The sequence below is a fragment of the Triticum dicoccoides genome, chromosome 2A, assembly GCF_002162155.2.
Source record: "Triticum dicoccoides isolate Atlit2015 ecotype Zavitan chromosome 2A, WEW_v2.0, whole genome shotgun sequence".
Classification (NCBI taxonomy): domain Eukaryota; kingdom Viridiplantae; phylum Streptophyta; class Magnoliopsida; order Poales; family Poaceae; genus Triticum; species Triticum dicoccoides.
This window is the reverse complement of record NC_041382.1, coordinates 456695686-456720735: the sequence shown is the minus strand read 5'-3', so window position 1 is coordinate 456720735 and position 25050 is coordinate 456695686.

The following is a 25050-nucleotide window of genomic DNA, read 5'->3' as shown; positions in this document are numbered from 1 at the left end:
GTTGGCGATGAAGCGGGTGCGCATCTCGTCCCAGGAGGAGATTGTGTCTGGAGCCAGGTTCAGGAGCCAGGTGCGGGCCCCGTCCTTGAGCGCCATGGGGAACCAGTTCGCCATGACCTTCTCGTCTCCGTTGGCAGCTTTGATGCCCAGCTCGTAGAGCTGGAGGAACTCCGCAGGGTCAGCCGTGCCGTCGTAGCGAGGAGGCAAGTCTGGTTTGAACTTGCCGGGCCACGCGACACTGCGTACCTCGGCGGTGAAGGCGCGGCAGCCTGCTGTGGCCACGGGAGGCCTTGGATGACGGGGATCTTGGTCTTGCATGTCCCCACGCGCTGAAGCTGGGAGCAGCGCGGGGTCTTGACGTGCGGGAGCAGGAGCATGGTCGCGACGTGCTGGAGCAGGGAGCGCCCGGGCAGCTTCTTGCGGGCGAGGGACTTCTTGACAGTTCTGCTCTTGCCGCGCTGGCGCCTGACGGAGCGGGTTCCGCCCAGGGGCCACGCGCCTTGGAGCCATGGTGCCGTCCTGAGGAGGAGGCGGCCGGGGTGCCGCCGGAGCTTCATCGCCCCCCGGGGCGGGGTGCGGTGCAGCGGAACAGACGGCGCAGGAGAGCCCCCTGCGGCGCGGATGAGCTCGGCGACGCGGTCGAGCCATTCTTCGTAGACGTCGTCGACGGGACGGTAGCGCAGGAGCTCGTTCGCCGCGATGAGTGCAGCCCGAGCCTTCATGGGCACGCGGAGCACGCGGGATGAAGAACCAGCTGGGGCGAGCGAGGGAGTTGCGGTGCGGCCATCTTGCCGCATGGACGGATGCTGGGACGATGCTTGCTGCTCGTCCCCCGCCGGGCCAGTGGCGGCGTTGACGGCAGGTGACGGGGAACGACGAGGACACCCGCTGACAGGGGCCGTCTGGGCGACACGGGAAGCGAGTGCCGCCCGGCGCTCGGCGCGGGCCCGACAAGCGTCAGACATGGGCGTGATGGTCGGAGGAGAACGGGGTGGTGGAAGACGAATCCCGGCGCACCCCTACCTGGCACGCCAAATGTCGGATTTTGGGTTCCGGCAGACCCTTGAGGTTCGAACACTGGGGTGCGCGCGGAGATTTCGCCTCCTACCTACCTGCACTCCTCCGCCTTGCTAGGATCTAAACTAAGGAAAGAACAACACAAGAGACACAGGGTTTATACTGGTTCGGGCCACCGTTGTGGTGTAATACCCTACTCCAGTGTGTGGTGTGGTGGATTGCCTCTTGGGCTGATGATGATGAACAATACAAGGAAGAACAGCCTCGCGAGGGTCTGTTCTTGGCTGGGCGATGAACTGCTGGGAGGAGTTCAGTCACCTTTCTCTCTCTCTCTCTCTTTCTGATTGAAACCCCTCTCTAAGGAGCCTCCTTCCTCGAACCCTCTCTCTCCTTCTCTTCTTCTTCGAACCTCTGAACCTCCCTTTGCTCTGTGGGTGGCTGGTCCCATTTATAGAGGCCCTGGTCCTCTTCCCAAATATCGAGCGGGAAGGGAGCCAACAATGGCAGGCTAATTTGAAGGGGGGCAGCTAGTACTAGCTACCCTGACAAAAGTAGTCTTCGCCTGCACAAAGCTCTGGTGATGACGCCATCTCGGGCTCCACGATGACCTCCCTCTTGTAGTCCTCATGGTCTTGGTCTCGTTGCACCGAAATGGCAACATTTGCCTGATGCCTCGGTACTCCGCGGCTGCGCTTGCCCCCTTTGCACCAAAGAGGAAAGGAGGACACTGCGCGGGCTGGCACCCGCCTGGCCCCCGCGGTCGTCATGGCTTGCGTCACGGGCACCTCGTGAGGTACCCCACCTTGATCTCTCCGCCTCCTCATGAGCCAGCCTGACGGGGCCGTTCCTGAGGAAGCTCCACGTTGTCCGCCCCGCGAGGCTTGGCCCCTCGCGAGGGTCTTGGGTTTGTGTTGGTGAAGATGGGCCGCGCTGGGCCCCCCTTTGAGCCACGCCGCAGGCCGTAGGCAGGCAAGTCTGGGGACCCCCGTTCCCAGAACGCCGACACGAACTATACTGAAATAAGTGTTCGGACTTTTATTGCCGTAGAACGGGGTGTAATGAAGCCCCTAGAACGGTAATACGTACCATAGTGTACGCTTGTAATATATAATATACACAAAGGTGAGGAAACAGGAAAAATTAAGTAATAAGATGACGTCACCATTTGTTCACCATTGTGATGTAATTAGTACGTTGAGTCGTACTTTGTGCGAGTAATGTGATAAGCAAGTAAAGCTATTTAACATGTCGCAACCAAGGGCGAGCTATGTGCAGGTATGTAAAACAAGTATGGCAATCGTTTAATAGAGACCACCTGGGGATTCGCTTGTATGCCAGAGCTTCTTGCCTCCTTGGTGTGTTCTGTAAGCGGGTCGTCCATATAGACCTCGAAAAGATAAAAGACCGTGATAATAAAAAGAAAAAATAAAGGCGTGTGAACCCCAGGGTCGGTCAAGCCGCACTGTGGATCATGAGCGAGTTATGCCTCCGTCAGTACCCATGAGGTTTTGAGTGTGTAATTATGTATGCGCGGCATGGGTGCCCCTTTCCTCATCGGGGCTGGGACAGAGGCCGAATTTACTAATTCAGCTCTTGATGACCCGAACTGCCCTTTTGCGGTGTAGTCCAGACCTTCTTGACCATGTCCAGGGGTTCGGCGGCTGGATTACGGTGACGCTTGAGAAGGCCGCTCTGTACTTCTGCTGCTATGGCTGCGGTATGTTCCTTTGTGCGGAGGGAACATTCCGTGTTTCCATTTACTATAATGACGCCGCACGGACCAGGCATCTTGAGCTTGAGATAAGCATAATTCGGCACTGCGTTCAATTTAGTGAACGCGGTTCGTCCGAGCAGTGCGTGGTAGCCGCTGCGGAAGGGGACGCTATCGACGATTAGCTCTTCGCTTCGGAAGTTATCCGGGGAACCGAAGACCGCCTCTAGCATGATCGAGCCCATACAGCTGGCTTCCATGCCTGGTATAACTCCTTTAAAGGTAGTTATCGTGGCTTGATTCGTGAGGGATTAATGCCCATTTTGCGTATTGTATCCTGATAGAGCAGGTTGAGGCTGCTACCACCGTCCATTTGGACTCGTGTCATGTGAAATCCGTCGATGATTGGGTCCAGTACCAATGCAGCTGAACCGCCACGACGGATGCTAGTTGGATGATCACTACGATTGAAGGTGATCGGGAATGATCACCGTGGGTTGAGCTTTGAGGCCACTGGCTCTACCGCATAAACGTCCCTAAGTGCGCGCTTGCGCTCTCTTTTGGGGATGTGTGTAGCGTATATCATGTTCTCCGTTTTGACTTGAGGCACGAATTTCTTTTTTCCCCTGGTGTTCGGCTGCCGAGGCTCCTCGTCTTCGTCCTCGCTCTGCGATTCCCCTTCCTTGTTTCCCCTATTTACCTTGCTGGCTTGCTTAAGGACTTGGCAATCTCTGTTAGTATGGTTGGCCGGTTTGTCTGGGGTGCCATGTATCTAGGAAGGACGATCGAGTATGCGGTCCAAGCTGGATGGTCCTCCGCCGTTCCTTTTATAGGGATTCTTTCGCTGGCCGGATTTGGAGCCGCTGAATCCGGCATGAACTGTGGTGTCATATGTGTTATCGCCATTGCTTCGGCGTTTGTGTCTATTGCGCCGGAGCTTGCTAGTGCTATTTTTGGCCTCGGAGGGGCCTGCTTCATTGGCTGTGTTGGTACTGTGAGCCAGCCAACTATCTTCTCTCGCGCAAAAGCGAGTCATAGGTGCCGTGAGGGCTGCCATGGATCTTGGCTTTTCTTGGCTGAGGTGGCGGGCTAGCCATTCGTCACGGATGTTGTGTTTAAAGGCCGCTAGGGCTTCGGCATCCGGACAGTCAACAATCTGGTTCTTTTTGGTTAGGAACCTAGTCCAGAATTTTCTGGCTGATTCTCCGGGTTGTTGAACTATGTGTCTTATGTCATCGACATCGGGTGGCCGGAGATATGTACCTTGGAAGTTGTCGAGGAAGGCTTCTTCCAAGTGCTCCCAGCTGCCGATGGAATTTTCAGGCAGGCTATTCAGCCAGTGGCGAGCTGGTACTTTGAGCTTTAATGGGAGGACGTCAGTCCACCTGTCAGTGAGCAAGTTTTGATCAGCCTCGAGCTGCTGTTGTTTCTTTTTCAGGCTTATGGCGATAGCTATTAGCTGGCGCTTGAAGCGTTCCTGCTCTAGGGGTGCCTCAGGCACGATGAAATCCTCGCTGTCGAGGCTCTCCTCATCTTCGGAGACTGGACGATAACTATCATCATCTGAGTCATTGGGCGTGGCCTGTTTATCAGGGTCATCTTGCCAATTGTCTTATTCCTCCTGTTTGGATGCGGCTCCAACAGGGTCTTCATTGTTTTTGGCGTCGCCTGGAGTACCATTTTCTCCGGTGCCAGTGTTGTCATTTTTCGAGCGACGAGGCTTCGAGCGGTGTTTGGGGCACCGGCACTTGGACTGTGTCTCAGAAGGCTTATCCGCGACTGGATCCCCTTTGTCATCGTCGCTAGCTTCTTTAGGTGTGTCGACCATGTACACATTGTATGAAGAGGTGGCCGTCCAACGTCTAGTGAACGGCGGGTCTTGGCCTTGCTCCATGTTGGCATCGTCGTCCATACCGTCGATGTTTTCGGAGCCGTAATCAAGCACGTCGGTTAAATCACCAATAGTGGCTATGAAATGGGTGGCGAGTGGGAAACAAAATTTCCCATCATCAGCCTCTGGCTTGAATCGAACATAGTTTGGCCGTGAGTCCTTCTCCAAGGACAAATTCTTTAAAGAGTTTAGCACATCACCCAAGGGAGAGTGCTGGAAGATGTCTGCGGTGCTAAATTTGAAAATCAATAACCGATCCAGCTCGGTGTCCGCAGGCGTATATGGTCCGGAACTTATAGCCGGAGACGAATCCAGAGTTCCATTGACACAGATATTGCAAGGTGCCGAGTCCGTGTGCGGCTCCAACTCCGCGGATTCTATGGCTTTGGATGGCATGATCTGCTATGGTTCTAAGGCCGTTGCAGCAACCAGAGCCATCTCTTGGATGTGATCCGATGATAGATTTAAGTCATGTTCCTCGGAGAGAGGGGGAGCGATCGCTGCGGTCCCAAATCCATTGAAGATCAAGTCTCCACGGATATCCGCAACGTAGTTCAAGTTTCCAAATCTGACCTGTGGCCAGGGGCATAGCTATCGATCTGCTCCAGATGGCCAAGCGAGTTGGCCCATAGTAAGAAGCCGCTGAACACGAAAATTTGTCCAGGGATGAAGGTTTCTCCTTGGACAGCGTCACTATAGACGATTGAAGGGGCCATCGAACCTTTCATCGATGACACAGTGGAACTCTCGATGAAAGCACCAATGTCGGTGTCAAAATTGGCGGATCTTGGGTAGGGGGTCCCGAACTGTGTGTCTAGGATCGATGGTAACAGGAGACAGGGGACACAATGTTTACCCTGGTTCGGGCCCTCTCTATGGAGGTAATACCCTACGTCCTGCTTGATTGATATTGATGAATATGGGTGTTACAAGAGTTGATCTACCATGAGATCGTAATGGCTAAACCCTAGGAGTCTAACCTGTATGACTTATGGTAATGAATGTGTCCTTTCCGAACTAACCCCTCCGGTTTATATAGACACCGAGGGGATCTAGGGTTTACATAGAGTCGGTTACATAAGAAGGAATCTTCATAGTCGGTCGCCAAGCTTGCCTTCCACGCGAAGGAGAGTCCAATCCGGACTCAGGTATAGTCTTTGGCCTTCATGTCTTCACAGCCCATCAGTCCGGCCCAGGGATAACAGGCCGGACTTCCGAGGACCCCTTAGTCCAGGACTCCCTCAGTCGTCTCTAAAGCATAACCCTAAAACGATAGCGGTAAATCAGTAAGACACATCATAGATCACACCATATCTAGTAAATTACGATTACGACGTTCGGACACACCATTATGCTGTGGTGTTCTGGGTGCCGTGAGTTGCGAAACTATTCCGCATTGTTTCAAATGTAGACCAAACTCGTAACTCAAATATTCTACTCCACGATTAGATCGTAGAAACTCTATTTTTCTTCTTACGATGATTTTCCACTTCACTCTGAAATTCTTTGAACTTTTTAAATGTTTCAGACTTATGTTTCATTAAGTAGATATACCCATATCTGCTCAAATCATATGTGAAGGTGAGAAAATAACGATACCCGCCGCAAGCCTCAATATTCATTGGACCACATACATCAGTATGTATGATTTCCAACGAATCTGTTGCTCGCTCCATTGTTCCGGAGAATGACGTTTTAGTCATCTTGCCCATGAGGCATGGTTCGCAAGTTCCAAGTGATTCATAATCGAGTGATTCCAGAAGTCCATCAGTATGGAGTTTCTTCATGCGCTTTACACCAATATGACCTAAACGGAACTGCCACAAATAAGTTGCACTATCAACTCTGCATCTTTTGGCTTCAACACTATGAATATGTGTGTCACTACTATCGAGATTTAACACAAATAGACCACTCTTCAAGGGTGCATGACCATAAAAGATATTACTCATATAAAAAGAACAACAATTATTCTCATATTTAAATGAATAACCATCTCGCATCAAACAAGATCCAGATATAATGTTCATGCTCAATGCTGGCACCAAATAACAATTATTCAGGTCTAAAACTAATCCCGAAGGTAGATGTAGAGGTAGCGTGCCGACGGCGATCACATGGACTTTGCAACCATTTCCCACGCGCATCGTCACCTCGTCCTTAGCCACTCTTGGCTTAATCCGTAGTCCCTGTTTCAAGTTGCAAATATTAGCAATAGAACCAGTATCAAATACCCAGGTGCTACTGCGAGCTCTGGTAAGGTACCCATCAATAACATGTATATCACATATACCTTTGTTCACCTTGCCATCCTTCTTATCCGCCAAATACTTGGGGCAGTTCCGCTTCCAGTGAATAGTCTGTTTGCAGTAGAAGCACTCAGTCTCAGGCTTAGGTCTAGACTTGGGTTTCTTCTCCTGAGCAGCAACTTGTTTGTTGTTCTTCTTGAAGTTACCCTTCTTCTTCCCTTTACCCTTTTTCTTGAAACTGGTGGTCTTGTTGACCATCAACACTTGATGCTCCTTCTTGATTTCTACCTCCGCTGCCTTTAGCATTGCGAAGAGCTTGGGAATTGTCTTATTCACCCCTTGCATATTGTAGTTCATCACGAAGCTCTTGTAGCTTGGTGGCAGTGATTGAAGAACTCTGTCAATGACACAATCAACTGGAAGATTGACTCCCAGTTGAGTCAAGTGATTATGATACCCAGACATTTTGAGTATATGTTCACTAACAGAACTATTCTCCTCCATCTTGCAACTATAGAACTTATTGGAGACTTCATATCTCTCAATCCGGACATTTGCTTGAAATATTAACTTCAACTCCTAGAACATCTCATATGCTCCATGATGTTCAAAACATCGTTGAAGTCCCAGTTCTAAGCCATAAAGCATGGCACACTGAACTATCGAGTAGTCATCAGCTTTACTCTGCCAGACGTTCTTAACGTCATCAGCAGCATCTGTAGTAGGCATGGCACCCAGCGGTGCTTCCAGGATGTAATTCTTCTGTGCAGCAATGAGGATAATACTCAAGTTATGGACCCAGTTCATGTAATTGCTACCATCATCTTTCAACTTTGCTTTCTCAAGGAACGCATTAAAATTCAATGAAACAACATCACGGGCCATCTATCTACAATAACATAGACAAGCAAAATACTATCAGGTACTAAGTTCATGATAAATTTAAGTTCAATTAATCATATTACTTAAGAACTCCCACTTAGATAGACATCCCTCTAATCATCTAAGTGATCACGTGATCCATATCAACTAAACCATAACCGATCATCATGTGAAATGGAGTAGTTTTCAATGGTGAACGTCACTATGTTGATCATATCTACTATATGATTCAGGCTCGACCTTTCGGTCTCAGTGTTCCGAGACCATATCTACATATGCTAGGCTCGTCAAGTTTAACCCGAGTATTCTGTGTGTGTAAAACTATCTTACACCCGTTGTAGATGAATGTTGAGCTTATCACACCCGACCATCACGTGGTGTCTCGGCATGACGAACTTTGGCAACGGTGCATACTCAGGGAGAACACTTTTACCTTGAAATTTAGTGAGAGCTCATCTTATAATTCTAACTCAAGCAAAGCAGAATAAGATGCATAAGGATAAACATCACATGCAATCAATATAAGTGATATGATATGGCCATCATCATCTTGTGCCTTTGATCTCCATCTCCAAAGCACCGTCATGATCACCATCATCACCGGCGCGACACCTTGATCTCCATCGTAGCATGGTTGTTGTCTTTGCCAACTATTGCTTCTACAACTATCACTACCGCTTAGTGATAAAGTAAAGCAATTACAGGGCGATTGCATTGCATACAATAAAGCGACAACCATATTGCTCCTGCCAGTTGCCGATAACTCCATTACAAAACATGATCATCTCATACAATAAATATAGCATCATGTCTTGACCATCACATCACAACATGCCCTGCAAAAACAAGTTAGACGTCCTCTACTTTGTTGTTGCAAGTTTTACGTGCCTGCTATGGGCTGAGCAAGAACCGTTCTTACCTATGCATCAAAACCAAAATGATAGTTCGTCAAGTTAGTGATGTTTTAACCTTCGCAAGGACCGGGCGTAGCCACACTCGGTTCAACTAAAGTTGGAGAAACTGACATCCGTCAGCCACCTGTGTGCAAAGCACACGTCGGTAGAACCAGTCTCGCGTAAGCATATGCGTAATGTCGGTCTGGGCCGCTTCATCGAACAATACCGCCAAACCAAAGTATGACATGCTGGTAAGCAGTATGACTTGTATCGCCCACAACTCACTTGTGTTCTACTCGTGCATATAACATCTACGGAATAACCTGGCTCGGATGCAACTGTTGGGGAACGTAGTAATTTCAAAAAAAAATTCCTACGCACACACAGGATCATGGTGATGCATAGCAACGAGAGGGGAGAGTGAGTCCATGTATCCTCGTAGACCGAATGCGGAGGCATTAGCACAACGCGGTTGATGTAGTCGTACGTCTTCACGATCCGAGCGATCCAAGTACCGAACACACGGCACCTCCGAGTTCTGCACAAGTTCAACTCGATGATGTGCCACGAGCTCTGTTCCCGCAAAGCTTCACAGGAAAGTTTCGTCAGCACAACGGCGCAGTGATGGTGATGATGATGCTACTGACGCAGGGCTTCGCCTAAGCACCGCTACGATATGATCGAAGTGGATTATGGTGGAGGGGGGGCACCGCACACAGCTAAGAGACCAATGATCAATTGTTGTGTCTATGGGGTGCCCCCTGCCTCCGTATATAAAGGAGCAAGGGGGAGTAGGCGGTGGGCCAGGGACAGGCGCGCCAAGAGGGGGAGTCCTACTCCTACTAGGAGTAGGACTCCTCATGTTCTTAGTAGGAGTAGGAGAGGGGGAAGGAAAGGGAGAGGAGGAGAAGGAAAGAAGGGGCCAAGCCCCCTTGCCCTAAACCAATTTGGATTGGGCCTTGGGGGGCGCGCCCCACACTCCCCTTGCTACTCTCTATTTCCACTAAGGCCCATGTAGGGCCATTAAGCCCCAGGGGGGGTTCTGGTAACCCCCGGTACTCCGGTATATATCCGAAACCTTTCGGAACCTTTTCGGTGTCCGAATATAGTCATCTAATATATCGATCTTTATGTCTCGACCATTTTCGAGACTCCTCGTCATGTCTGTGATCATATCCGGGACTACGAACTACCTTCGGTACATCAAAACACAAAAAACTCATAATACCGATCGTCACTGGACTTTAAGCGTGCGGACCATACGGGTTAGAGAACTATGTAGACATGACCGAGACACGTCTCCGGTCAATAACCAATAGCGGAACCTGGATGCTCATATTGGCTCCCACATATTCTATGAAGACCTTTATCAGTCAAACCGCATAACAACATACGTTGTTCCCTTTGTCATCAGTATGTTACTTTCCCGAGATTCGATCACCGGTATCTCAATACCTAGTTCAATCTCGTTACCGGCAAGTCTCTTTACTCATTTCGTAATACATCATCCTACAACTAACTCATTATTTACAATGCTTGCAAGGCTTATAGTGATGTGCATTACTGAGTGGGCCCAGAGATACCTCTCCGACAATCAGTGTGAAAAATCCGAATCTCGAAATACGCCAACTCAACAAGTACCTTCGGAGACACCTGTAGAGCACCTTTATAATCACCCAGTTACGTTGTGACATTTGGTAGCACACAAAGTGTTCCTCTGGTAAACAGGAGTTGCATAATCTCATAGTCATGGGAACATGTATAAGTCATGAAGAAAGCAATAGCAACATACTAAACGATCAAGTGCTAAGCTAACGGAATGGGTGAAGTCAATCACATCATTCTCCTAATGATGTGATCCCGTTAATCAAATGACAACTGATGTTTATGGCTAGGAAACATAACCATCTTTGATCAACGAGCTAGTCAAGTAGAGGCATACTAGTGACACTCCGTTTGTTTATGTATTCACACATGTATCATGTTTCCGGTTAATACAATTCTAGCATGAATACTAAACATCTATCATGATATAAGGAAATAAATAATAACTTTATTATTGCCTCTAGGGCATATTTCCTTCAGGCGGATCTGTTGGCCTTCCTGCTGGCATACGAGGAGGCTGTCCTGGAGGCTGGAGGCGACGACAAGGTCATGGCCAACTGGTTCCCCCTGGCCCACGCTGGCGCGCCACGCGCCTGGCTGCTCAACCTGCCAGGATCCTTTGTGGTTTCTTGGGAGGAGCTACGCGGCCTTTTCGTTGCATGCTTCGCGGCACCGGCGCCTGTCGCCATAGTGGCTCTCCTAGGCGGCTCGCAAGCGCCGCCCTTAGACCGCCACACCAAGCAGTTCTTCTGCCAGATCGGTGCCGCCTCTATGCAGCGGGGCACCCCTCCGGGATGGGCCACGCCCAAGGCCGACCTCATCTTTGACTCAGGGGATCACCCCACCACCACTGCTGGCTCGGGTGCGCTCCCAATGCTCTGCACGCCCACAATCTGCAACGTCGCCATGACCAAGAGTCTCATCGACGGCGGAGCGGGCCTCAACATGCTCTCTGTGGAAGCTTTCGGCTTGCTTCACGTACCGCACGGCCGACTCCGCCCCACAAAGCCTTTCTCTGGAGTCGGTAGCGGGTCCACTAGCCCCTTGGGGCAAATACGCCTCCCGGTCACCTTTGGTACCCGGGGCAACTACCGCATCGAGCTCATCAACTTTGACATCGCCTGCATTGGCCTCCCATACAACACCATCCCTGGGTACCTGCTTTGGCTCAGTTCATGGCAGGGACCCATCCGACCTACAAGCTCATGAAAATGCCGGCCAGCAGCGGCGTACTCACCGTGGCCGGAGACACCAAGGACGCTTTGGCGGCCCTCGAGCTTACCTTCATGGCCGCAGCAGCAGCGCACCCGGCCAGCGAAGCCACCCTAGGGGCTAAGGAGGCCGCACCGGTGAAGACGAAGCAATTATTCACTCAGGACCAGGCCGAAACGAAGCAAGTGCCGGTCGAGGAAGGTGGATCCTCGGGAGCCACCTTCACCATAGGCGCCAGCCTCGACCTGGGTCGAGAGAAGGCATTGGTGAAGTTCTTGCGTGCGAACAACAAGGTATTCGCCTGGGAACCCAAGCAGCTGGTAGGGGTCCCAAGGGGGGTAATTGAGCATCATTTAAGGGTGTGCCCCAATGTGCGCCCTATGAAGCAGAAGGCGCGGCGATAGTCCACGGAGAAGCAGTCCTTCATCGTCCAGGAAACTAGCAAGCTGGAGGCGGCAGGTGTCATTCGTGAGGTCCGGTACCCAGAGTGGCTGGCGAACCCCGTCGTCATGCCAAAGAAAGGCGGGAAGGAATGCATGTGTGTCGACTTCACCAACCTTGACAAGGCCTGTCCCCAAGACCCATTCCCGCTTCTGCACATCGACCAGATCATCGACTCCACCGCTGAGTGCGACCTGCTGTGTTTCCTGGACACGTTCTCGGGCTACCACCAGATCAAGATGGCAGTGGAGGATGTGGAGAAGACCGCCTTCCTGACCCCGTGCAGGGTGTACTGCTACACCTACATGCCGTTTAGACTACGCAACGCTGGGGCGACCTTCCAGCGGCTGATGCACATCGCCCTGAGTCAGCAGCTTGAGAGAAACGTTGAAGCCTACGTCGACGACATTGTGGTAAAATCTCGAGAGGCGAGAACCCTAATTTAGGACCTGGAGGAGACCTTCGCTAGCCCACGCCAGGTGGATTTGTGGCTCAACCCGGAGAAGTGTGTGTTCGGTGTCCCCTCCAGCAAGCTACTGGGTGTCCTCGTGTCTCACAGGGGTATCGAGGCTAACCCCGAGAGGTCAAGGCAGTAGAAGACATGAGCCCACCACAAACTCTGAAGGAAATGCAAAAGCTTGCAGGTTGCATGACCTCACTGGGGCGCTTCATCTCCAAGCTGGGGGAGCGCGCCCTTCTGTTCTTCAAGCCGATGAAGAAGAAGGGCCCGTTCGAATGGACCCCAAAGGCAGATCTGGCATTTCAAGACCTCAAGAGATACCTAACCAGCTCACCGGTGATGGTGGCACCTCGCCCCCTCAAGCCTCTGGTGCTCTATTTGGCTGCTACGCCTCACTCCGGCAGCGCGGTGTTGGTGGCAGTTCGGGAGGAGCGCCGGGCCAAGAACCAGCAGAGCAATGCCGCGCCCTCAGCTGGAATGGTGCAGTCACAAGACAGCGTCGCTAAGGCCAAGATGATTCCCACAAACGGTCACACCCCACAAGACGACATTCAAGGGCCTGCGGAGGCCCCGATGGGCGACCATGCTCCTGAGGTGCCCCCACCTCAGGAGGCACCAGAACCTCCGGAGGACACATGCTCCATTGATGCTCCCACCCTCGTTGAGCACCCAATATACTTTGTCAGCACCATGCTACGAGACGCGAGAGCATGGTACCCAATGCCGCAGAAGCTCTTACTCACGCTCCTGGTGGCCTCACACAAGCTACGCCATTATTTCCAAGACCACCCAATTAAGGTCGTCTCATCCTACCCCCTGGAGAGGGTGATCCGGAGCCCCAATGCCGCAGGGAGAGTCGCTGAATGGAACATTGAACTGCAAGCGTTTCAGTTGGAGTTCAGCACGACCAGGGTTATCAAGGGAGCCGCGCTTGCCGACTTCGTTGCAGAATGGACCAACGCTCCGGAGCCCGAAGCGGGCAAGAGCCGATCGCTCTCACCGGGGAATGAAGCACCAGATGGCTGGGTCATGTACTTCGATGGTGCTTTCGCATGACAAGGCGCGGGGGCTGGCGCTGTGCTCATCTCTCCCACCCAAGACAAGCTATATTATGATGTGCAGCTCTGCTTCTAGCGGGGTGAGATGGTCTCCAACAACATCACAGAATACGAGGGGTTGATCGCTGGCCTCAAGGCCGTCGCAGCCTTGGGGGTGAAGTGCCTCACCATCAAGGGTGACTCGCAGCTCCTCGTCAACTTATCCAACAAGGTGTACGAACCAAGGGACGAGCATATGGAGGCATACCTCGCGGAAGTGCGCAAGATGGAGAAGCAATTCCTAGGCCTAGAGCTACAGCATGTGCCATGCGGCACCAACAATGAGGCTGACAAGATCGCCAAGAAGGCCTCAAGGTGTCTACCCCAAGAACCTGGTGTCGTGGTTTTGTCATGGCAGATGTCCTCGTGAAAGGACTTAGTCGTGGAGCCATCGCAACGGGTTAGCTTGAAGGGGTTAAAGCGGACACAGGGACGCAAGAGAGTTTATACTAGTTCGGCCCCTTCGATGGAGGTAAAAGCCTATGTATAGTTGGGATGGAATTGATGGGGTTTCGATGACTAGGGAGCAAACAAGCTTCGCCTAAGTCTCGAGTTGTTGTCTGTTGTCTTGAACCGCCGCCGGATCGTCCCCTTATATACATGGGTGACGCCTGTCGGTTTACAGAGTCCCAACACCGGCTCATATACGTGTTTGGTTTGGTCTCTACTTATTCCTAACTTACAATACAAGTTTACATACCGACGCCGGTTTACGGCTACAGGCCTTAAACCGATCATGGGCTTTAAGCCCTCATCTACCTTCATGGGCTTTAACATACTTAACTACTGATGAAGTTAACCCGGCCCAGATAGGTCGGTTTACGCCCAGTAGTAATATTCCCAACATTAGGCCCCAGATTGATTTGAACAGGTTCATGTCAATCCTTTAGCAAAAACTTCATCTTCAACATCTTCTTTTAGTTTGGTGAACTGTCGTGATGTCATCTTCTCTGATTACTGTAAACCGGAGTGACGTCATTTGTCATAAAGAAACTATCCATGATACCTTCTTGTTTAATAGATCTGCGACAATCGAAGCGACAACTCCGTTTCCAAATTCGTGGCCCCTTGATTCTCGTGCTGGACACATGTCCCTTTCTTTATAAATAGGACCAAAGGGTCATTTATTTTTTCCCCTTCGTGCCCTTCTGCTTCGTCTTCCTCGCGTCGCCCAGCTTGGGAGCTCCGCCGCCGCTGTCAACTATTGCACCAACCTTAGCCGCTGCATCACCCTGAGTGTCCCAGAGCACCACGGCGACCTTCCGCATCTTCCTCAGCTCCGGTAAGTCTTCTATCTTTTTCATTATAGATTTGTTCTAGGGTTTCCATGCTCTCTAGTGTTCATCGCCTGCTCCTTGTTCATATGCTAGATCTTTAGACGAGTCTGTGAATCTTTGCTTTTGTGTAGCAGTAGTTTTTACCCTCTGTTTTCACTTTCGCATATTAAGACCATAGATCTTATCCGTAGCGATGGCTCATTGATTCGGCACCGCTCCTTTTGGGCCTTGAATTTTTATCTCTTTTATGAACATGTTCGAGATCCAACGCTGTAGTATAATCTTGTGAAACCTGTTTTTGCATACTTGCTCATCTGCAATCTCGACTGTTTCAATGTTTAGACCAGGCGGTTTAACTTTGTAGAAAAAATTGCCAAACCGGTATATATCATTAGTCCCCTTGTTGAACCGCCAAATGCTATTGCTTCATAAAACTCTGATTTAGATAGAGCTGTCTCCGGTTTAACATTGTACATACCAATGTACTTTAATCAATGCATTCTTGAACCGGAATCACCTATCTTGTAGATTTCATCATGGCCAAGCAAGTATATGAGTGCAACTGGGTTCCTTCTCGCGTCACAGAGACTCAACTGAATAATTTAGTCCTGATCGGCGCTTTAGGCAGCAAAAACACCATCCATTGGAGGGTCCCTGGCAAAGAATGCCCTCCCACACCTCAAGAAGGAGAGGTCGTCATTTTCGTAGATCACTTAGCCCAGGGCTTTAAGCCGCCCGGTTCTAAATTTTACCGGGATGTTTTGGCCGATTTTCAACTGCGCCCACAAGACACTAGCCCCAACTCTGTTACAAACATGTGTCACTTCCAAGTGCTCTGTGAGGTGTTCTTTCAAGAGGAGCCCACAGTTGAGTTGTTCAGAGACTGCTTCCATTTAAACCGCCGTACTGAGTTTGCTGACGGTTCCAATACGGAATTGGGTGGTGTGGCGATTCAGAAAAGCAAAGAGGTCACATACCCTCACGCCAAATTGCACAGCCACCCCAAAGAGTGGAATCAAACATGGTTCTATTGCAAAGACACCTCCCCTGCTGGTGAAAATCCTTTGCCTGGCTTTCGTCCGGAGCACACCCCTTTCCGCAAAGGTTGACTGCCAACGAGAGAAACAAATACGCTCCTCAACTGTCCAAGCTCAGAGCCTTCATGGCTAACGGTTTAACAGGGGTCGATCTCGCTCACTGTTGGATATCGTGGAGCATAATGCCCCTTAGTCAGCGCTCCGGTTTGATGTGCGAGTATACTGGCAGTGTTGATGACCCACTGCGACATGCTAACATCAAGCTCACCGACGAAGAAATCACAGAGGTTGTGAATAAAATGCTGAATGAACCGGAACACATCTGTGCTCGAACCTGTCTGCTTCCCTTCTGTGCCACCAACAAACCGCCAGCTGTAAGAGTTTGATTTTTCTTTTTACTAAACCTGTTATTGATATATCTGGTCATTATTTGATATCAATGTCTGTTTAAACAGGGCAATGATCCGTTTTGGAGCAGGAAGCTTCCGCAGGAGAAGCCAAAAAAACAGACAAACCGGAAAGACCAACCCGGCCAAAGACTAAAGTCGTGAAACGGCCTGCTCATAAGATGTGGGTAATCCGGACCTTGAGATAGAGCTTGACTCACTTGGCTTATTTTTCATATGCCTGATGATGATGTGGGTAATCCGGACCTTAAGGTAGAGCTTGACTCACTTGGCTTATTTTTCATACGCCTTATTGATGATGACATTTGTCAGGATAATGCCGAAGCCAGCCATGCTGATGCTGCAGAGGTAATTACTCTCTCTTCCGATTCAAACCCTTTGCCTTCACTAAAAATCCGTCAGGCAAACCGGAAGGTTAAATTTTCTTATCCTCTTGCTTACTTGGATCCCAAATTTCTTATGAAGACCCAACAGCACGAAGCTCGCCGCACAACTCGGCACAGCGGCCAGGTAGTTACCTCCGCCGGTTTACCGAACAGTCCGGTTCAGAAACGCCGTTCAAAGGTCTCTAATTTGCTTGTCAGTGCTTGTCCTAAAGCGGGCTGTTTTCGTCAACCTCTTAATCCATCTGACTTCGATTATCAGGTTACTTCCCACTCATCCTCTGGCGAGTCATCGGCTACTCAGCTGCCACCGCTCAAAACGGTGCTTGGGTAAGCTATACTTATCATAATATTTCTGGTACATCACCTTGGAACATATGCTGTATTTGACTTTGTTATTCCTTTCAGGGCCAAGCCTAGGCCGAGCAAGAAGGCTCGCCTGGATAAAGCGGCCGAGGAGGACGCCGTCCCTGAACCGGGTAAAACACCAGATCTTGAAGCGGCTATTCCTGAAGATATACCCAATGATCCACCACAGCAGGATGCCGATTTTATTGCTAAAGAAAGGCCTATTGACACCTCAGGCCCTGTCAACCAGCCCACAAGCCCCATCTGGTTTGGGAGATCCACTAGTCCATCCCAGCCTGCTGACAAACCGACTGCGCCAGTGCAAACCGGTGATGCTAAGGATGATGAAGTTGTAATTACTGGCATTGGCCGTACAGAGCCCAGCAATCCTGTTGTTTTATCCAAGCATACCGCCAAACAAGAATTTGCTGCCATGGGCAAAGGCAAGTGGAATGTTGACTTGGCGACCTATGCTGCTCTGAATGCCCAAGATCTTCATTCTGGCTACCTGAACCGGCTGTATACCAGCCGTGATTATGTAGCTGGTCTGGTGAATATGATGAAAGAGAAATTTGAGGTAACTTTCATGTACTTTTTCCTGCTTGGATATTTCAATTTTGTTAACTCTCCTAGCCCCCAGGGGCTGGTTTAGAATCTTCATTCAAACCGGGACTTGCTAATATAAATCCCAATGCTTCAGAATTCGCTGATGTAGCCCCCAAGGGCCGGTTCAACTTGGTGTAGTTAAACCGGGACTTTAAGTAATTGAGATCGCAGCATCAGAATTTATTCGAGCAAGTAGCCATTAGCCCCCAAGTGCCAAGTTGAATACTTGTATTGATCTTGGGACTTTATAATCAAGTGAAATATGAAGATCAAATAGGCATTAGCCCCCAAGTGCCAAGTGCATAACTTGTTATGTGGTTGGTGCTTCAATTCTTGCACTGCTTGCTGAATCATATAACTGTCATTATGCAGGCTGAGCTGAAGACAAAAGAAAACCAAGTCGCCGATCTCCAAGAAAATCTGAAGTCCCAACAGACTGAAACCTCAAAAGCAAAAGAGGAGTTGATCAGCGCCTTAAGCGTCATGGAACATCTTAAGAAGGATTTCAAGAAGGAGCGGGCGGATTGGGCCACTGAAAAATCCGCTTTAACCAAACGAGCAGAAGATGCCGAGGCTGCACTGAAACCGGTGGTGGACGAACTGACCAGCATAAAGCGGCACGTGCATGCCATGACCGCTGCTATCTTTGGTAAGCTGGTTTGATTTCTCGATTGATTCGGCCGTCTTATAGAGCTGCCGGTTTGTTAACCCTTTGTAATATTTCAGGGACACGCATTGGTCACTTGGGGTCAGATGTGCGGAAGAAATTGAAAGCCGCCTACACATTGATCAAACAACTGTACACTGGTGCACAGCGGATCATCTCTACTGGATCCCACAACAATTCAGCGCCCACTTTGATTCAGGACACTCTGAAGAGACTGTCGATGCTTCCTGCCCGGGTTGAAGAGCTGAAGAAATCTGCTGCTCGAACCGGTGCGATCAATGCCTTAATCCGGGCAAAAGCTTGGGTGCCAGATTTTGATCCTATTGAAGCGGCTCAGGGCTATCCCAGCTTGAAGGAAGACGGGTCAGAGTTTAGTGAAGTGGATATGCGAGCAATAAACCGGGAGGTGCGTCCGCTAGCTTGTCAATTGGTTGAAGAAGCAGACTTGTCTCATTATCAAGCCCAATATGACAACCAAAACAAGCAAGTAGTTGCACCAAATTCTGAAGCGGAAAATCTTAGCCCTCCAATCCGTAAGCATACTTACGCTCCCGATATTGAACCGTCGTTGCTGATCCATGATGAAGCTGTCTTTCGAGCATTAATGGGAACCGACTGGACAACTGTTGATTTCCAGCCGCTGGGTAGAGAAGCTGAAGTTGAAGCGGCGCGGGATGACCCACAACCATCCGGCCAGGCTGGTAACCAAGCTTGAACCGGAAGCCGGTTAAGCTGCTTCTCCTTTGCGAAAAAACAATGATCTTATTTTGGGCACCGTGTTGCCTTGTAATAGGCTAGCCGATACTCTTGATTTTGATATGCCTTCATGCATAATTACTGCAACTTGTTCTTCCTTTGGGTGATGAACTGTCCAAAGTATTTTCTGCAATACAAAAAATCTTAAAGTGCCACCGCGGTTGTACCGTCAGGCGGAGTATGATGTCTGCATATATGAAATCAAAATATCTGAAAATTAAGCATACGATCAAATCTTTGGGATACATAATACCTGCCATCGTTGGGCATGAAGTTGGCTTGGCCAATCTTGAAGCGGAGGTTTATAAACCCACACTATTGGAGGAGATAGCAGCTCCTGTATATATATAATGCTGATTTACCATGTAAACCGTGCTGGGTTATAATAAAACACTGTGGTACTCCGTAATAGGATGTTTATAAAAAATCAAACCGGGCAAATAGTCTCCGGATTAAAAATGGACTGTGTTCCGTCAATTGACAGTTTGAACCGGCTTAAAACTTTGTCGGTTTTAAAAAACGCAACAAAAAGAAAGAAATATCTATCAAAGAAAAATGTGAAGCGAAGGCAATGATAAAACCATTTGCAAAAAGAGGCTTTATTTGAGCCGATCAGATGGCGTTACCATGGTCGGACACGACCAAGCTCCCGATAGGTGTAGCTATGGTTCAAGTCAGCCAGGTCCCCAAATGAAACTGTGGCATTTATGCCGATCAAGAGGCGTGGCAATGGTTCGGGTTCGACCAAGCCCCCAAGTGATTCTGTGGCCTTAGGCCGATCAAGAGGCGTGACTGGTTCAGACGTGACCAAGTCCCCAAGTGATCTGGTGGCTCTTGCCTATCAAGAGGTGTTGCATTGGTTCGGACACGACCAAGCCCCCAAGTGATATAACATGATGCTTTGAAAAGCTAACTCAAGGGGTAAACCGGAGACCGCTTTAGAACAACTCCGTGTAACCACACATGATGTAAATGAACAGATACCCCGCTTTAGCTGAGGTTCTGGTTTATTATATTTAATCATAATATATACATCATCGTAATATGTACATAAGTAGAGCCAATGGCTCAGGTATAGTAAGGCCGAAGATGAGCTATGTTCCACGGCCTGTTGGTCTCCTCCTCTGATGTACGTGAGTCTTTATGCTCTCGAATATCTATCAGATAGTATGACCCGTTGTGCAGATTCTTGCTGACCACGAAAGGTCCCTCCCAAGGTGGGGATAGCTTATGCATATCAGTCTGATCTTGGATGAGCCGAAGTACCAAATCTCCTTCCTGAAAGGTTCTGGTTCGGACTCGGCGACTGTGATAACGACGAAGATCTTGTTGGTAAATCGCCGAGCGGGCGACTGCTATGTCACGTTCTTCATCCAACTGGTCCAAAGCATCTTGCCGTGCTGTCTCGTTGTCCGCTTCAACATAAGCCGCCACACGAGGTGAGTCATGACGGATATCACTTGGGAGAACCGCCTCCGCTCCGTAGACCATGAAGAACGGCGTGTATCCTGTTGATCTGTTGGGTGTAGTATTGATGCTCCATAACACAGATGGTAACTCTTCTACCCAACAACCCGGTGTTCTCTGCAAAGGAACCATAAGCCGGGGCTTGATGCCTCTCAAGATCTCTTGATTAGCCCTTTCTGCTTGACCATTGGACTGTGGGTGTGCCACTGATGAAACGTCAAACTAGATGTGCTCCCGTTCGCAGAACTCCTTCATGGCACCCTTGGACAAATTGGTACCATTATCTGTGATGATACTGTGTGGAAAGCCAAACCGGAAAATCACTTTTTTGATGAACTGAACCGCCGTGGCTGCATCACACTTGCTAACGGGTTCTGCCTCCACCCACTTTGTAAACTTGTCAACCGCCACCAGGAGGTGGGTCTTCTTATCTTTGGACCTTTTGAAAGGCCCAACCATATCCAGCCCCCAAGTCGCAAATGGCCAAGTAATTGGGAGCATTCTCAATTCTTGAGCCGGCACATGAGCACGTCTTGAAAACTTTTGGCAACCGTCACATCGTCTGACCAGATCCTCCGCATCAGCATGAGCAGTTAACCAATAGAAGCCATGGCGAAACGCTTTAGCCACCAAAGATTTTGAATCGGCGTGGTGACCACAATCTCCTTCGTGGATCTCACGCAAAATTTCACAGCCTTCTTCAGGAGACACACATCATTGAAACGCCCCTGATACACTGGAATGATGCAACTCGCCATTGACAATAGTCATGGACTTGGACCGCCGGATTATCTGTCGGGCCAGAGTCTCATCCTCTGGTAACTCGCCCCGGTTCATGTACGCCAGGTAAGGAAGTGTCCAATCCGGAATGACATGAAGAGCTGCCACCAATTGAGCCTCCGGATCAGGAATAGCCAAATCCGCTTCACCAGGGAGCTTGACCGACAAGTTGTGCAGCACATCCAGAAAAACATTGGGCGGGACCGGTTTGCGCTGAGAGCCCAACCGGCTTAAAGCGTCCACCGCTTCATTCTTTCGTCGGTCCACGTGGTCCACCTGATAGCCTTTAAAGTGACCTGCAACAATATCCACCTCATGACGATATGCTTCCATGAGTGGGTCCTTGGAATCCCAAGTGCCAGATACTTGTTGAGCTACGAGGTCTTAGTCACCGAAGCACTTAACTCGACTTAGATTCATCTCCTTAGCCATCCGGAGACCATGGAGCAAGGCTTCATACTCGGCTGCATTGTTAGTACAAGGGAACATTAAGCGGAGAACGTAACAAAACTTATCACCTCGTGGGGAAGTTAATACGACTCCAGCCCCCGAGCCTTCCAATTGCCTGGATCCATCAAAATGGATGGTCCAATATGTGTGATCAGTCTTTTCTTCAGGTGCTTGCAGTTCTGTCCAATCATTGATGAAATCAACAAGTGCTTGAGACTTAACCGCCGTCCGAGGCACATACTTCAACCCGTGCGGCCCAAGAACTATAGCCCACTTGGCAACCCGGCCAGTCGCTTCCCGGTTCTGGATGATATCCCCCAAGGGAGCAGAACTGACCACCGTAATGGGGTGCCCTTGGAAGTATTGCTTAAGCTTCCGGCTTGCCATAAAAACTCCATATACCAGCTTCTGCCAATGAGGATACCTTTGCTTGGACTCAATGAGTACCTCGCTGATATAATAGACCGGACGTTGAACCGGATGCTCCTTGCCTGCCTCTTTTTGCTCCACCACAATAGCCACACTGACCGCACGAGCATTAGCAGCAACATATAGCAGTAATGGCTCCTTGTCAATGGGAGCGGCGAGCACAGGCAGGTTGGCCAATTGCCGTTTTAAGTCCTCAAATGCTTTATCAGTAGCAGAACTCCAGACGAATTGATCCGTCTTCTTCAACATCTGATACAAAGGGATTGCCTTCTCACCAAGGCGGCCGATAAACTGGCTTAACGCGGCAATCCGGCCTGCCAGGCATTGAACATCATTGATACACTTTGGTTTAGCCAGGGAGGTGATGGTTGTAATCTTCTCCGGATTAGCCTCGATTCCCCTGTTGGACACCAGAAAACCCAATAACTTGCCTGCCGGTACACCAAAGACACACTTGGCCGGATTAAGCATCATCTTGTATGTCCTCAGGTTATCAAAGGTTTCCTTCAAGTCGTCATCCACGTAAGCATGTACATTACAGCCAATCTGCTTGTGAAGACAATTTTGTACACACCGTTGATAAGTTGCCTGGGCACTCTTGAGCCCAAAGGGCATAGACACACAGTAGAAGGCTCCAAAGGGAGTTATGAATGCCGCCTTCTCCTGGTCCTTAACTGCCATTTTGATCTGATGATAGCCAGAATATGCATCCAAAAGACCCAAACGCTCACAACCCGCCATAGCATCAATAATTTGATCAATACGGGGGAGGGCAAAAGGATCTGCTGGACAAGCCTTATTAAGATCTGTGTAATCCACACACATGTGCCAGGTGCTGTTTTTCTTAAGGACCAGCACCGGATTGGCAAGCCATTCAGGGTGGAAAACTTCAATAATAAAGCCAGCTGCTAAGAGCCTGGCTACCTCTTCTCCAATCGCCTTGCGTCTTTCTTTGTTAAACCGGAGGAGGAACTGTTTCACCGGTTTGTATTTAGGATCCACATTAAGGGTGTGCTCAGCGAGTTGCCTCGGTACACCTGGCATGTCAGAAGGCTTCCATGCAAAAATGTCCGGATTCTCACGGATGAACTCGATGAGCGCGCTTTCCTATTTCGGATCCAAGTTGGCACTGATGCTGAACTGCTTGGACGAATCGCCAGGTACGAAGTCAACAAGCTTAGTTTCTGCTACCGATTTGAACTTCAGGGCTAGATCATGCTCCGTAGTTGGCTTCTTTAATGGAGTCATGTCCGCCGGATCAACATTGTCCTTATAATACTTCAGCTCCTCGGTGGCACAAACCGACTCTGCGTAGGCCGCATCTCCTTCCTCGCACTCCAAAGCGATTTTACGGCTTCCGTGAACCGTTATTGTCCCCTTGTGACCCGGCATCTTGAGCTGCAAATACACATAACAGGGCCGTGCCATAAACTTGGCGTAGGCCGGTCGCCCAAACAGGGCGTGATACGGACTTTGGATTTTCACCACTTCAAACGTCAATGTTTCCGACCTAGAATCATGATCATCTCCAAAGGCCACTTCTAGAGCTATCTTACCAACAGGATATGCTGACTTGCCAGGTACCACACCATGGAACACCGTATTGGACGGTTTGAGATTTTTATCTGCTAGTCCCATACGACGGAAGGTCTCATAGTACAAGATATTAATGCTGCTCCCTCCATCCATGAGTACCTTGGTGAACTTATAACCTCCCACCTGAGGCGCCACCACCAATGCTAGCTGACCCGGGTTATCAACCCGAGGTGGGTGATCCTCTCTGCTCCATATTATTGGCTTCTCAGACCAGCGTAAGTAACGGGGCACGGCCGTTTCAACAGAGTTGACTGCCCGCTTCTGAACCTTCCGGTCTCGCTTGTCCAAGCTAGTGGTGAAGACATGGCACTGCCCACTATTCAACTGCTTTGGGTTGCTCTGGTAACCCGACTGTTGCTGCTGCTGGTTGTAACCACCCTGGTTATTTTGATTATTTTGATTGTTATGTCCGCCCGGATTACCATTAAATCCTGAACCAGAATTTCCCCCACCGTAACCCGGCCTGGATCCTAAGCCAACGCTGGAGCCGTGATCATACCGGAAGGCATTAGAATTCTTGAACTCCTGCATAACGAAGCAATCCTTCCAAAGGTGGTTTGCTGGCACCTCCTTCGTCCCATGCTTTGGACAGGGCTGGTTCAATAGATAATTTAAGCGGTCCAGGTTAGGGTTAGGCGCTCCACCGCGATTCGCCGGTTTACCCTTGCGTTGCTGACCCTTGTCCTGCGTGTTGGTATTAGCCACGAAGTCCATGTTGCCATCTGCTTTACGCTTGCCTCCGCTATCGTTACCTGCCGAGTGATGCTGCTGACCTTTGGAGTTGTTGTTCTTCTTTCCCTTCCCTGTCTTGTCATCATCAGACTCGGGATCCTTGGTACTATCAGAATCAGCATACTTTACCAAGGCAGCCATGAGGGTGCCCATGTCAGTGCAATGGCGCTTCATCCGTCCTAACTTCAGCTTTAGGGGCCCAAACCGGCAATTGCCTTCTAGGGTTATAACCGCGGTGTCAGCGTTGATGTGGTCTGATGAATGCAGAACCTGCAAGACCCGGCGCACCCAATGAGTCGTCGATTCTCCTTCCTCCTGGACACAGGCAGCTAAGTCCACTATCGACATAGGCTGCTTACATGTATCCTTGAAGTTACTGATAAACCGGGCTCGTAATTGGGCCCATGAACCGATAGAATTGGCCGGTAAGCTTTTTAACCAAGTGCGGGTCGTTCCTTCAAGCATCATGGTGAAGTACTTCGCACATGCTGCATCATCCACATCAAGCATCTCCATGGCCATCTCATAGCTCTCCACCCATGTCTCTGGGGGTTGATCCGCCGTGTAATTTGGTACCTTGCGCGGGCCCTTGAAATCCTTGGGCAGGCGCACATTGCGTAAAGCGGGGACAAGGCAAGGCACCCCCAAAGAACT